Source organism: Sapajus apella, unplaced genomic scaffold (genome assembly GCF_009761245.1).
Source record: "Sapajus apella isolate SASKATOON/1434 unplaced genomic scaffold, GSC_monkey_1.0 scaffold90, whole genome shotgun sequence".
Classification (NCBI taxonomy): domain Eukaryota; kingdom Metazoa; phylum Chordata; class Mammalia; order Primates; family Cebidae; genus Sapajus; species Sapajus apella.
In genome coordinates this window covers 8,647,873-8,659,794 of record NW_022437030.1, presented here as the reverse complement: position 1 = coordinate 8,659,794, position 11,922 = coordinate 8,647,873, and the positions used below count along the sequence as shown (strand labels likewise).

Sequence of the window (11,922 nt, the reverse complement as noted above, 5' to 3'; positions counted from 1 at the left end):
CTCTGTGACTTGTCTTCTAAAGATTCTCATTTCCTATCAATGTCTCTGCCAATTGCTCATTGGAAAGCAACTGCCCAGGAGTCAACAGTTCTATGTTAGCCTAGAACTGAAATCATTTGGGTTTTGATACTAAATTGTATAAACTTAGGATTTGCTTAATTTAGGACTTGAAAAATCAAATGTTTAGTGAGGTCAGGTGGGTATCAAATGAGAGCGGCTGTCTGGAATGGGGACTGGGACACGACTGCCCCATGAGGAAGCGGACTCGGTGTGGCTAGATTGTCTGGTATGCTTTGGGGCAAGGACAATCCAGTATTTTTGTATGAGATTTTCTGATTTTTGTTTAGTGGCAACAAATTCACCTTTAAAAACAAGACTGTTGAACTGGGACAAGTATCGATTAAACAAAACCCTCCTGTAGGCCAAGATTAGCCTGAGAACTACCTGTTCGCAAAGATCATTGGTTTTTATCATTGCACATAATTTTCAACTTTGTCCTAAACTCTCCTGGCTTTTGAAGACATTGTGATTTTTCTTCTTTTTGTCTGCTTCTTTTTCTAGCATCATCAGTGGCAGTAGGCCTTGTAGACAGATATTCTGTGTTGAACCATTGCATCACAGGAGAGCCAAGAGAGCTTGGGAGGCTGAATTCTTTCTATGGGAGCCATCGACTGCTTTTGGGTGGGCTCCAGAGTCCATTAGAGGGTGGGAAAAATAGTTGGTTCTTGGTATCCCAGCTTTAATAATCACTGACTCTTTGTAGTTTCCATCTTTCTGGTGATGTTTGTTTTCTTTGCATATTAATCTGTCCCTGAACAGAATGCTTAAATCCGAGCCCAGCAATATGCAGACGACACTAGAAGCCCACAGGCCTCCTCTGCATACCCCAGACATCCGGAGACTTTGGCTCGTTGTTTTCCAAAGATTACACGATTAAAGTAACTGGTCAGAATATAATCAGCTGCACTGCTGAGCCTGGCTGGATTCTGCATCAATGGTGAGTGACCAGCAGAGAATTTGGTGCCAGGCCTGTATGTGTGTGTGAGTGAGTCTAGTCTGTTCTCAGAGCCATCCAAAGTGGCTTTGAATAGTAATAAGCATTTTAGAGCTTTGGACCCTGACCTTCGCTAAATGGAATTCAGAGGTGATGAGTTTGTATTTTGGGTGTGTATATCTGCCAGTAGCCTTTCACTCAAATTCACCAAATACCACCACCTCTTAAGGCAGCGGTTCTGAAATTTGAGCATACATCAGAATCACCTGGAGGACTTTAAAATCCAGGTTTCTGGCCCTGCCTCCTGATTTTGAGTCAGAAGGTCTAGGATAGGCCCCAGAATTTGCATTTCTTGTGAGTTCCCAGATGATATTAATGTTGCTGGTCCAGGGACCACACTTTGAGAACCTCTGTTCTAAGGAACTGGCAAAGAGGTGTCTAAATCAGGAAATATTTGTCTTTCCATTACAGTTTTTCCTTGAACAATGCAGGAATTAGAGGCACTGACCACCCATGCAGTTAAAGATCAGTGTATAACTTTTGACTCCCCCAAAACTCAGCTAATAATAGCCTACTGCTGACCGGAAGGCTTACAGCTAACATCAACACCCAATTAACATGTATTTTGCATGTATATGTATTATACGCTGTGTTTTTAAAATAAAGCAAAGCAGAGAAAAGAAAATGTTATCAAGAATCGTAAGGAAGAGAAATATATTTATTATTCATGAAGTGAAAATGGATCATTATAAAGATAAGCATCTTCATTCTTATCTTCGCATTGAGTAGGCTGAGGAGGAGGAAGAGGAGGGGTTGGTCTTGGGTCTCGGGAGTAGCAAGGGTAGATGAAAAGCCGAATAGTGCGGAGCTGCACAGTTCAAACCTGTGTTGTCCAAGGACCAACTCTACCTATTGCTCTTAATGGCATTCAAAGGCAGCTGATCCTAGTGGAAATGGAGTCGGGAAAAGCTGAGTTCCAGCCCAGGCGGTGCATTACTGGCTTGGCGGCCTTGAGGGAACTCTGAGACACTTACCTTCTTAGAACCACAATTTTCCCACCTGGAAACTGAAAATCATAATTCCAGGCTTACTTTCCTCACCAGAGTGTGGGGAGACTCCGGTGATCTTGGGTGCACATGTGCTTTGCAAACCTAAGACCCTCCATGCAGACCTGAGGGACCTTGGGAGTTTATTTTCTAGTCTCCTCCTCTCCTTTTCCTCCTCCTCCTCCTCCTCCTCCTCCTCCTTCTCCTCCTCCTCCTCCTCCTCCTCCTCCTCCTCCTTCTTCCTCCTCCTCCTCCTCCTCTTCCTCCTCCTCCTTCTTCCTCCTCTGTTTTTTGAGATGGAGTCTCGCTGTGTTGCCCAGGCTGGAGGGCAGTGGTATGATCTTGGCTCACTGCAACCTCCTTCTCCCCGTTCAAATGATTCTCCTACCTTAGCCTCCCGAGTAGCTGAGATTACAGGCATGCACCACAACACGCAGCTACTTTTTGTATTTTTAATAGACATGGAGTTTCACCATGTTGGCCAGGGTGGTCTTGAGCTCTTGACATCAAGTGATCTGCACACGTCAGCCTCCCAAAGTGCTGGGATTTAGGCGTGAGCCACTGTGCCTGGCTTCTTTTTGTTTTTTTAATCTGATGAATTCTCAGCTATAAGATTACTTAAAGGTGAAAGACTCCGAGGATGTAAGATCAAGAGATTCATTTTCATAAGCAGTTACTCTTTTTTGAAGGGACAATGTTGTAACTTCCTCAGACTCTAAGAATTCTTCCCACCTGAGAAATGGATTTACTCATTGTAGTAGGCAAAGCCCTCAAAATAATGTCAATTTATAGATGTTCTTAACAGGCTGCTTTCCTGTTTGTGTTGGGGACGAGTTTTAAAGATTACGGGTTTTTTTTTTTTTTTTTTTTAAAGATTGTTGACTTGGAGAATAATTTAGCATCAAGGAAGAACTTAATCAGGCCAAGGCAATAAGTGGATGCTAAAATCGTGGAGAGCCACGTGCAGCCTCTTTGAAATGGCTGGGAACTTATTTGCTGAGCATAGTCAGGGTTTCCTTCCAGCACAGAGGATGGAAACTCTCCCATCATCGGCTCCCGATTCCTTCTCTGATTATAAACAGAGATTTCTTTCCTCTGTTGGCCCAGTCCACATCCATGCTGGGCAAAACTAGAATGTTTTCTCTTATGTTGCCCAGGCTTCTCTGTAACATCAACCCCTGGGCTGCGTCATCAGAAGGGTGTCTGGAGATTTGACAAGCTGTTACAAATGCTAATAGTAGAAATTAAGGTGGTCACCTGGAGCTATAACATATACGAATGTCCCAAAGTCTCAAGTTCTTTCAAGGAAAGACTAGAGAGGGCTTTTGATGCAATTTTAAGCTTTTATCTAGTTTATACCTTAACTGGACACTTGATTTCAAGCATAGTGTGTGTCTTCACATACCTCAAATAGCTCAGGAAAATATAGTGTGTGTCTAACGTGAGCCATCTATTAAAAAAATCTATAACCAGATTGATTGTTTACATCAGGTTAATATCATCCATCAACTCTCTGCTGTGGAATAGGTCATTTAATTAAAGCTAGGGGAAAAAAATAGCATTTGATCCCTTCTTCACATGATCTGTGCCACCAAGTGTCCCACATCTACAGTGTTAGCCATTCTGTAAATCAAAGATTAGTGGTATGACATTGCATGTTCTGAGCAAGTGCAAGAATTCTCAAGAGTCTGGAAAGAAGTTGAGGTGGAAAGAACTGAGTTGGAATCATAGAATAATGGTGTGCTTCAGCCAGAAGAATGTTGGATTTGGTAAAAGAATTATAAAACTAAACATCCAAGCTGGAAGGGGACTTAAAGTCATCCAGTCAATCATAGAGTCCCTTCTGCTGTAAAAGCACCTCCCAAATCCAAGGACTTGCTGCTTTCAGGGGCTTTTCATTCCTTCTTCTAATTGCTGGGAGCATTAGATAATCACTCTGCTTTAAATATGTGTTTCCATTGTTTCCTAGTTTTATCCTTGGAGGTTGCACAAATAAATCCTGATCCTTCCTCAGATTGCCGTTCTTGTAGATATTTGAGGCCATCTATGTTTTCTATACACCCCTTTTCTTCAATAAGACAAGTATCTCTCATGTCTCCTGTGATTCGGTGTCCGTTTCTCTTACCATCTAATCATTCTGTTCAGAACTGCCCATCTTCCTCTTAAACATACGTTGCCTCAAACTGAATGCAACCTTCCTGTGGTCTGATTAATACAATCATGTTCTTTGTTCCAAAGACTTCATGTCTGTCAGTTCATCCTAAGATCTCATTGGCTGCTTTCAGAATAAATCATTTAGGGTTCTTTTGGTTCCAAGTGACAAACACACAATTCTAACCAGTTTAAGTAAAAGTGGGAATTTAATAGATCACATAACTTCAAAGTCAGGGACAGAACTTCAGGTATGGCTGGATCCAGGAGTTTGAACAACATCCGCATGAGGTAGGCAGCTACATAGGTATTTGCTCAACTTTCTAATGCGTTGGCACCATTTGCAGGCAAGATAAATCCGAGCCATGTCAAGCTGAAATCAAGGTTCTAAGTACATGATAATAAAAGACAGTGGGCCTCTGTGTTAGTTTGCTAGTGCTGTTGTAACAAAGTATCACACTTTGAGTGGCTTAATGAACAGAAATGGATTGTCTTACAGTTCTAAAGGCTGGAAGTCTGAGATCAAGGTTATCAGCAGGGTAGGTTTCTTCTGAGGGCTGTGAGGAGGGAGCTATTTTGTTCTTCCCTGGCTTCTGGTGATTTGTTGGAAGTCTCTGGTATTCCTGGAAGTCTCCGATATTCCTTGGCTTATAGAAGTATCACCTCAATCTCTGCCTTCATTTTCATATGGCATTCTCTCTGTGTGCACATCTGTTTTTGTCCAAATTTCCCCTTTTAATAAAGGCACCAGTCATATTGGATTAGGGGTCTACCCTACTCCAGTGTGACTTCATCTTAACGAATCCCATGAGTAATGACCCTCTTTCTAAATAAAGTCACATTGTGAAGCAGTGGGGGTCAGGACTTCAACGTATGAATTTGTGGGGACACAGCCTCAAACCATGACAGCCTCTTTTATGACAGTACTGTCATGAACTGCCACGCCTGCCTTTTCAAGGCTCAAATACATCACATCTCCATTCCTGATCTAATCACCGTGCTACCCATTTTTCTCTGGAACCATTAGTAAAGTCAACACGGCCCACAAAGACTGATGGTGGGGCTGGAGAAAGGAAGTGATGGTGGAAGAAACAGTGTGAATAGATGTCAGACGTGCAAAACATGGAAAAACCAATACGAGGAAAACTGAGTAATCCAGTACCCATGTCCTGAGACCCGAGCAAGAGCTAAGGCTCCAGAAACAGGAAACATAAAGAACACTCCTGACTGTATCTCTTTACAAAGAAATTGCATGTTTGTTGTCATGAATTAAACTAGAAAGTTGAGCTGCCAAACTCTTTTTGGTTCTTACAAGGCATCATGGAAGCCGCTTGGCTCCTGGTAGCTTTGTGTTTTGCATTTATTTCTTTTCATATTGGAAGATTAAAACAATAGCTTCTGGTTATCATCCCACATATTATTGATTAAAATCCTTGCCCGAAGACCTTCCATCTCACTTTTCAGCGTAGTGTGATTTACTTTTCTTTTTACTCCCTGTAACATATGATTAATACTGATCTCAGGAGTCCCGGTGAGATGAAGCTGGGTGTCAGGTACGATTTGTCAGCTTGGAAGTATAGATTATTTTATGTTTCTCGAACTTTGTGGCCAAGGGAACACAGGACTTGATTGTTAAATCCATCCACACTTTCCCCTGGGCTATGAAATGCCAGAAACATTAAATAGCCCACTTAATACATAACCTCATTCTGTATGCTTGACTATTTTGTTTTTAATTTTTCTTCCCTTTCCCGGCTGCTCACATGAAATGGGATCAAAGAAAAAAATTATCCTCACTGGATTTTGTTAAAATATTAATAGGTTAGGGTTGACTGGCTAAATTGAATATCTTTGCTGATCTCACTTGCATGTTTAACTTGTGCTTAGGAAAATATGTTTCCTAGGTGATAACCTTTTATGTACCAGCCTGACTTCATTGAAATGCATAGAGATAAAAATATGTCACGCTCAGCGGCTATGCTATTCTTGTGTGGCACTGTGATTATTCAGATGGTAATTGGCCCCCACCTGTAGACAGCTCCGATTCTGTAGTCAATCATTTCATTTGATGTTAAAATATGTGAAAGTACAATTATATAATTTACATTACAAATCATGTTGAATGCCAGGGGTCTCTGAACCGCTGACAAATGCAAAGGAATCGAGGGTTGCAGGGAGAGAACTCAGGTCAATAAATGAAGTGAATTACGTCGGGCAAGGGGTTCAACTTTTCTTATTTGTGTCCACAACAAGAGCTTTTGTGCATGTGTCATTGAGAGACTGTCTATGGCCTTCTCTCGGCACTGCAAATGGCAGCGTTTTAGATGCCTTTCTAAGGATATCTGCCCCTTTCCTTGCAAAGAATTGCTCCTTGTGGCCTCCCGTTAGGTAAAGAAGTAAAGACTTGTCGAGGCCAGAAAGGGAAAGCTGATCTAGTAAAGCAAAGATGGCATCAAGTCTGGAAGGTTGCAGTAGCTGCTGGATGCCGAACCCAACACAGGCAGGGGTGGTAGCCTTGTAAATTAGGCTTGCAAGTTTCCAAACTCCAGATCTCGGCCATCAAACTTGAAGCTTGTATGAATAGTGTCAGGGGTCATGGCTGTTACTTATCTAGCTTTCAATGTGTGTCCAGTACTGGGTGAAATATTTTACATACATTATTTCATTAACCCTCACAACATCCATGTGAGGTAGTTCTACTGTCATCCCTTACAGATGAAGAAAATAAGCACAGGAAGTTCATGGGGCTTGCCCAAGGCCATTTAGTAGGAAGCTGGGAAAGTAGGAATTGGAACCTACGTCCTTTTAGTGACTGAGTCTGGGCTGGTGGTCACTGTGTTCTTCTGGATCAGGCATCAGATGCTCAGTGACAACACAGGACCAGGAAGTACGAAGGACAGAGCCTCTCCTTTTGTGGGGTTTACAGGAAAGCAGGTGGGTTGATCATAGGTAACGGGGATCCTAGGAAGTGGGGATCCTAGGTAACGGTGGCCCAAGTAGGAAACTCACCTGTCATTGGGTTCTCGATGAAGATGGAGTATCCACTTCTCTGATACAGAGTCCAGCCCTAGGGATTGCAGATGAGCAGGATTTCAAGGGCTCCTGTAGGCCAGGAGATGAAGCATAGTTATTTCTCACTTGTTTGCATAATACTCCCAACATGGGAGACATACAGACCCACTCACCCTCTTTCTCTGCCACATTCCACAGCATCTGGGCTGGGCAGTCCATGGGGCTTCCAGCTTCCAGAGAAAGTAAACTACTTGTCCAGGTACATGAAGGAAAAAGCTCTACTTCCCCTAAAGGTGATTTTGGACACCAAGGGCTGGGTTCATTTCTGTTGTGGACAACTGATTCTTGAAATGTGCTGGGAACCCTGCCGTGCTGGCTAAGAAGTGTTGCTTTGCTGCCAATGCCCCTCGTATGGTCATGAGCTGGCTTCAGGGCAACCTCCCTCAGCAGTCCTTGTGAAGAGCACATGATAGGCTCCACCCCCACAGCAGGTGCCAACCTGAGTCAGCCACCACAGTGATTTCAGCCATATCGTATCCTCCATTCCTCCTAATCACTTAGCATAATTGTTAAGGGCACAGAGTCTGGAAACAAATGTCTAGGTTCAAAACTCTGCTCTGCTGTCTGCTGGCTGTGAGATCTAGCACAAGTTAATCTCTGTGCCTCAGTTTTCTTATTTGTAAGCAAAGTAAACAATACCACCTGCCATGCAGCCTTATTATAATGATTAAGGGTTAAAAAGCAGAATATTTAGAACAATGCCTGATACATAAGATTATATGGAAGTGTTAAAAATTATTTCTTTCTTAAAAGAGAATTATCTTTTTTACCCAGTTATATGATATATGCAAGTTAAATTCACTTATAATAAACCTTAAAATAATATAATTACTAAATATTGTTTTGAATTCTATTCATGGATCCCAAGGGGACTGGACACTGCACTCTGGGAAGCTCCAAAGAGTCAAGGTCAAAGCTCTTGCCCTGTCATTCAAAGCCCTTCACACATTGTTCTACCACAAACAACTGACCAGGTAATTTATGCTCTGTTGATTTGGATACTTCCAAAAAAACCCTCAGCTGTTTTGTTATTTTTACCAGAGGCAGCATAGCCTAGCGGTTATGCACACAGGTCTAGAGTCAATGACACGGGTTCAAATCCCAGCTCTGTGCCACCTTGGCTGTGGAAAGTCAATTGCTCCCCCTCTCTGTGTGCCTCAGCTTTCTCAACTGTAAAATGGAGATAATAATAGACTCCACCTGGTACCAAAACAGAGATATAGACCAATGGAACAGAACAGAGGTCTCGGAGGCAACACAGCATATCTACCACCATCTGATCTTTGACAAACCAGACAAAAACAAGCAATGGGGAAAGGATTCCCTGTTCAATAAATGGTGTTGGGAAAGCTGGCTAGCCATGTGCAGAAAGCAGAAACTGGACCCCTTCCTGACACCTTACACTAAAATTAACTCCAGATGGATTAAAGACTTAAACATAAGACCTAACACCATAAAAACCCTAGAAGAAAATCTAGGCAAAACCATTCAGGATGTAGGTGTAGGCAAGGACTTCATGACCAAAACACCAAAAGCATTGACAACAAAAGCCAAAATAGACAAATGGGACCTAATCAAACTCCACAGCTTCTGCACAGCAAAAGAAACAATCATTAGAGTGAATCGGCAACCAACAGATTGGGAAAAAATTTTTGCAGTTTACCCATCTAACAAAGGACTGATATCCAGAATTTACAAAGAACTAAAACAGATTTATAAGAAAAAAATTAACAAGCCCATTCAAAAGTGAGCAAAGGATATGAACAGACACTTTACAAAAGAAGACATACGTGAGGCCAACAAACATATGAAAAAATGCTCATCATCACTGGTCATCAGAGAAATGCAAATCAAAACTACATTGAGATACCATCTCACGCCAGTTAGAATGGCGATCATTAACAAATCTGGAGACAACAGATGCTGGAGAGGATGTAGAGAAATAGGAACACTTTTACACTGTTGGTGGGAGTGTAAATTAGTTCAACCACTGTGGAAGACAGTGTGGCGATTCCTCAAGGACCTAGAAATAGAAATTCCATTTGACCCAGCAATCCCATTACTTGGTATATATCCAAAGGATTACAAATAGTTCTACTATAAGGACACGTGCACACGAATGTTCATTGCAGCACTGTTTACAATAGCAAAGACCTGGAACCAACCCAAATGCCCATCGATGATAGACTGGATAGGGAAAATGTGGCACATACACACCATGGAATATTATGCAGCCATCAAAAACGATGAGTTTGGGTCCTTTGTAGGGACATGGATGAACCTGGAAACCATCATTCTCAGCAAACTGACAAAAGAGCAGAAGATCAAACACCGCATGTTCTCACTCATAGGTGGGTGTTGAACAATGAGAACACATGGACACAGGGAGGGGAGCACTACACACTGGGGTCAGTTGGGGGGAAATAGGGGAGGGACGGTGGGGGGTGGGAAGCTGGGGAGAGATAGCAAGGGGAGAAATGCCAGATGTAGGTGATGGGGAGGAAGGCAGCAAATCACACTGCCATGTGTGTTCCTATGCAACAATTTTGCATGTTCTTCACATGTACCCCAAAACCTAAAATGCAATAAAATAAATAAATGGGGGGAAAAATAGACTCCACCTCATTAGAAGGATTGAGACTATTAAAGGAGTTGGTTCATGAACGTTCTGCCAGGTGCGGTGGCTCACGCCTGTAATCCCAGCACTTTGGGAGGCTGAGACGGGTGGATCGCCTGAGGTCGGAAGTTCAAGACCAGCCTGACCAATACGGTGAAACCCCGTCTTTAAAAAAAAAAAAAAACAAGAAGAAAGCTCTTATTATACTGCTTGGCCAAAGTGAAAGTTCCTTAAATATGAGCTAATTAGGCACTGGTATTACAGTCACATTTACATGTTAAATAAAAGTCATTAAGCCTGCCTATTGGACCAAAGAATGAAACAGTGGCTTTCACGCCCAGGCTGTGGGACTATTTTAGAAGCTCCAAGTGTCTTTCCTCCGCACTGGAGACTGTGCTGCAGAGAGCTGGGGATGTGGGGAGGGTGACCCAAGATTGAGCGGGCCATTTCTCCACTCAATCAGAAATTCCAGCAGCAGAAATCATCCACTTGGTGAGTAAGCCAGACACCCTGGCCAGGGAAAATTTCCCAGACATTTTCCAGATACTTATTTTGAAAGTGAATTGAGACATTATCTTTAATTAAAGTGGCAATCTGCCCCCATGAGTTTTCCTGTCCCTAGATGCTTAAATAATGGCCTCTGTTTGGTTCCCTCTCTGCCTCCCCTTCCTCCTATTAATTTCAAGCCCATCAGAGGGCCAGTTTACTAAATTGGTTTTAATGGAAATTTAGCCAACATGAATAATAATGAAATGTAAAATTATTCCTTAGCTAATGAACAGCCAGTGGCTTTGGGGTTAATTGTTTGCTTCTGGTGTCAGCTTATTTATATTGAAATAGAATTGTAATAGGACTCTAAACTAAAACTGTTTCATCTCCTTGATCATCACTTACCTTAGGGTTTATTCTTTATCATTAGTCATTGTTTAGTAATCACTCCCACTTTGGATTCACTTGTGAATTAATTAATTACCTAGTTAAACTTGAGTGCTTTTTCTTTTCTTTAAAAAATAGAAAACATGTTTTCTCACCTTGTTATCGACAGATGGTACTGTGATGGAAATATTAACAGTAGGTAGTGTCAGTGATATTTCCTGCTAGCATTGTGCTTTTATTCTAATGATAACCACATGCACTGTTTTAGTCATTTCAAGGCTGCTATAACAAATTACTGTAGACTGAGTTGCTCGAAAAAAAACCAAACATTTGTTTCTTACTTTTCTGGAGGCTAAGTCCAACACTAGAGTGTTGGAAGGTCTGGTGTCTGATAAGGGCCCTTGTCCTGGTTTGCAGATGGCTGTCTTCTTGTATCCTCACATGGCAGGGAGAGAGAGATTGTGTGCTCTTCTGTCTCTTTGTCTCTTGTAAGGGCACTAATTCTACTCATAAGGGCTCTGCCTTCATGACCTAATTACCTCTCAAAAGCCCCACCTCTACATATCATCACATTGAGGGGCTCAGAATTTCAACATAGGGATTTCGGGGGGAAACGAACATTCAGAGCATAGCACACAGAGAAATACCTTCTCCACTGATCTTTCTGCTAACAAGTCATTCTGACCTGCTGTGAATCCAAGAAGTTCTCACATCAACCATGGCTACTAATGGCCTCTGGACAGCTCCATAGATCCTCTGGGCTGCCTCTAGACATAGGGTTAAGTAGCAGGCAACAGAGATGCTGTCCATCGCTAGAAACACATCTTCCTTCCCTAGTACTCAGCGTCCCCATTTTAAAAGGTGAGGAGTTAGAGTAATGCTTCTTCTCAAACTTGTGAAGGTTCTTCAGGAGCTACTTCTGCAAATATTGATAGATCAGTGGTACATGGAGGAAAGGGAATCATTCATCCAAATTGTTCTTCGTTCTGTCACTGATAGGTTCTCTGCGTGAGCTTTGGTTTGGAAAAATTAAGGGGGAAAGTGTTATTACACTCATTTTTATTAAAAAAAAAAAGATTTAAACTATGGACAATATTAAAGGTTTCCAAATTTGGCTGCATCAAAATCATTCAGGCAATGATTTCTTAGATATAACACCAAAAGCT

General features: G+C 42.0%; 2 long non-coding RNA genes across 2 annotated transcripts in view; one reads left to right on the top strand and one right to left on the bottom strand.

The window, feature by feature from the left end:
- LOC116534943 overlaps nucleotides 1-11,922 on the top strand; it is an 82,686-nt gene that overhangs the window by 47,058 nt on the left and 23,706 nt on the right. The gene's annotated exons all lie outside the window — the stretch shown is intronic.
- Nucleotides 4,611-11,235, bottom strand: LOC116534944. The gene is made up of 3 exons (XR_004261963.1): nucleotides 11,098-11,235; nucleotides 7,201-7,293; nucleotides 4,611-4,902 (listed from the first exon to the last, which is right to left on the bottom strand). It is a non-coding gene; the product is annotated as an uncharacterized LOC116534944 (long non-coding RNA).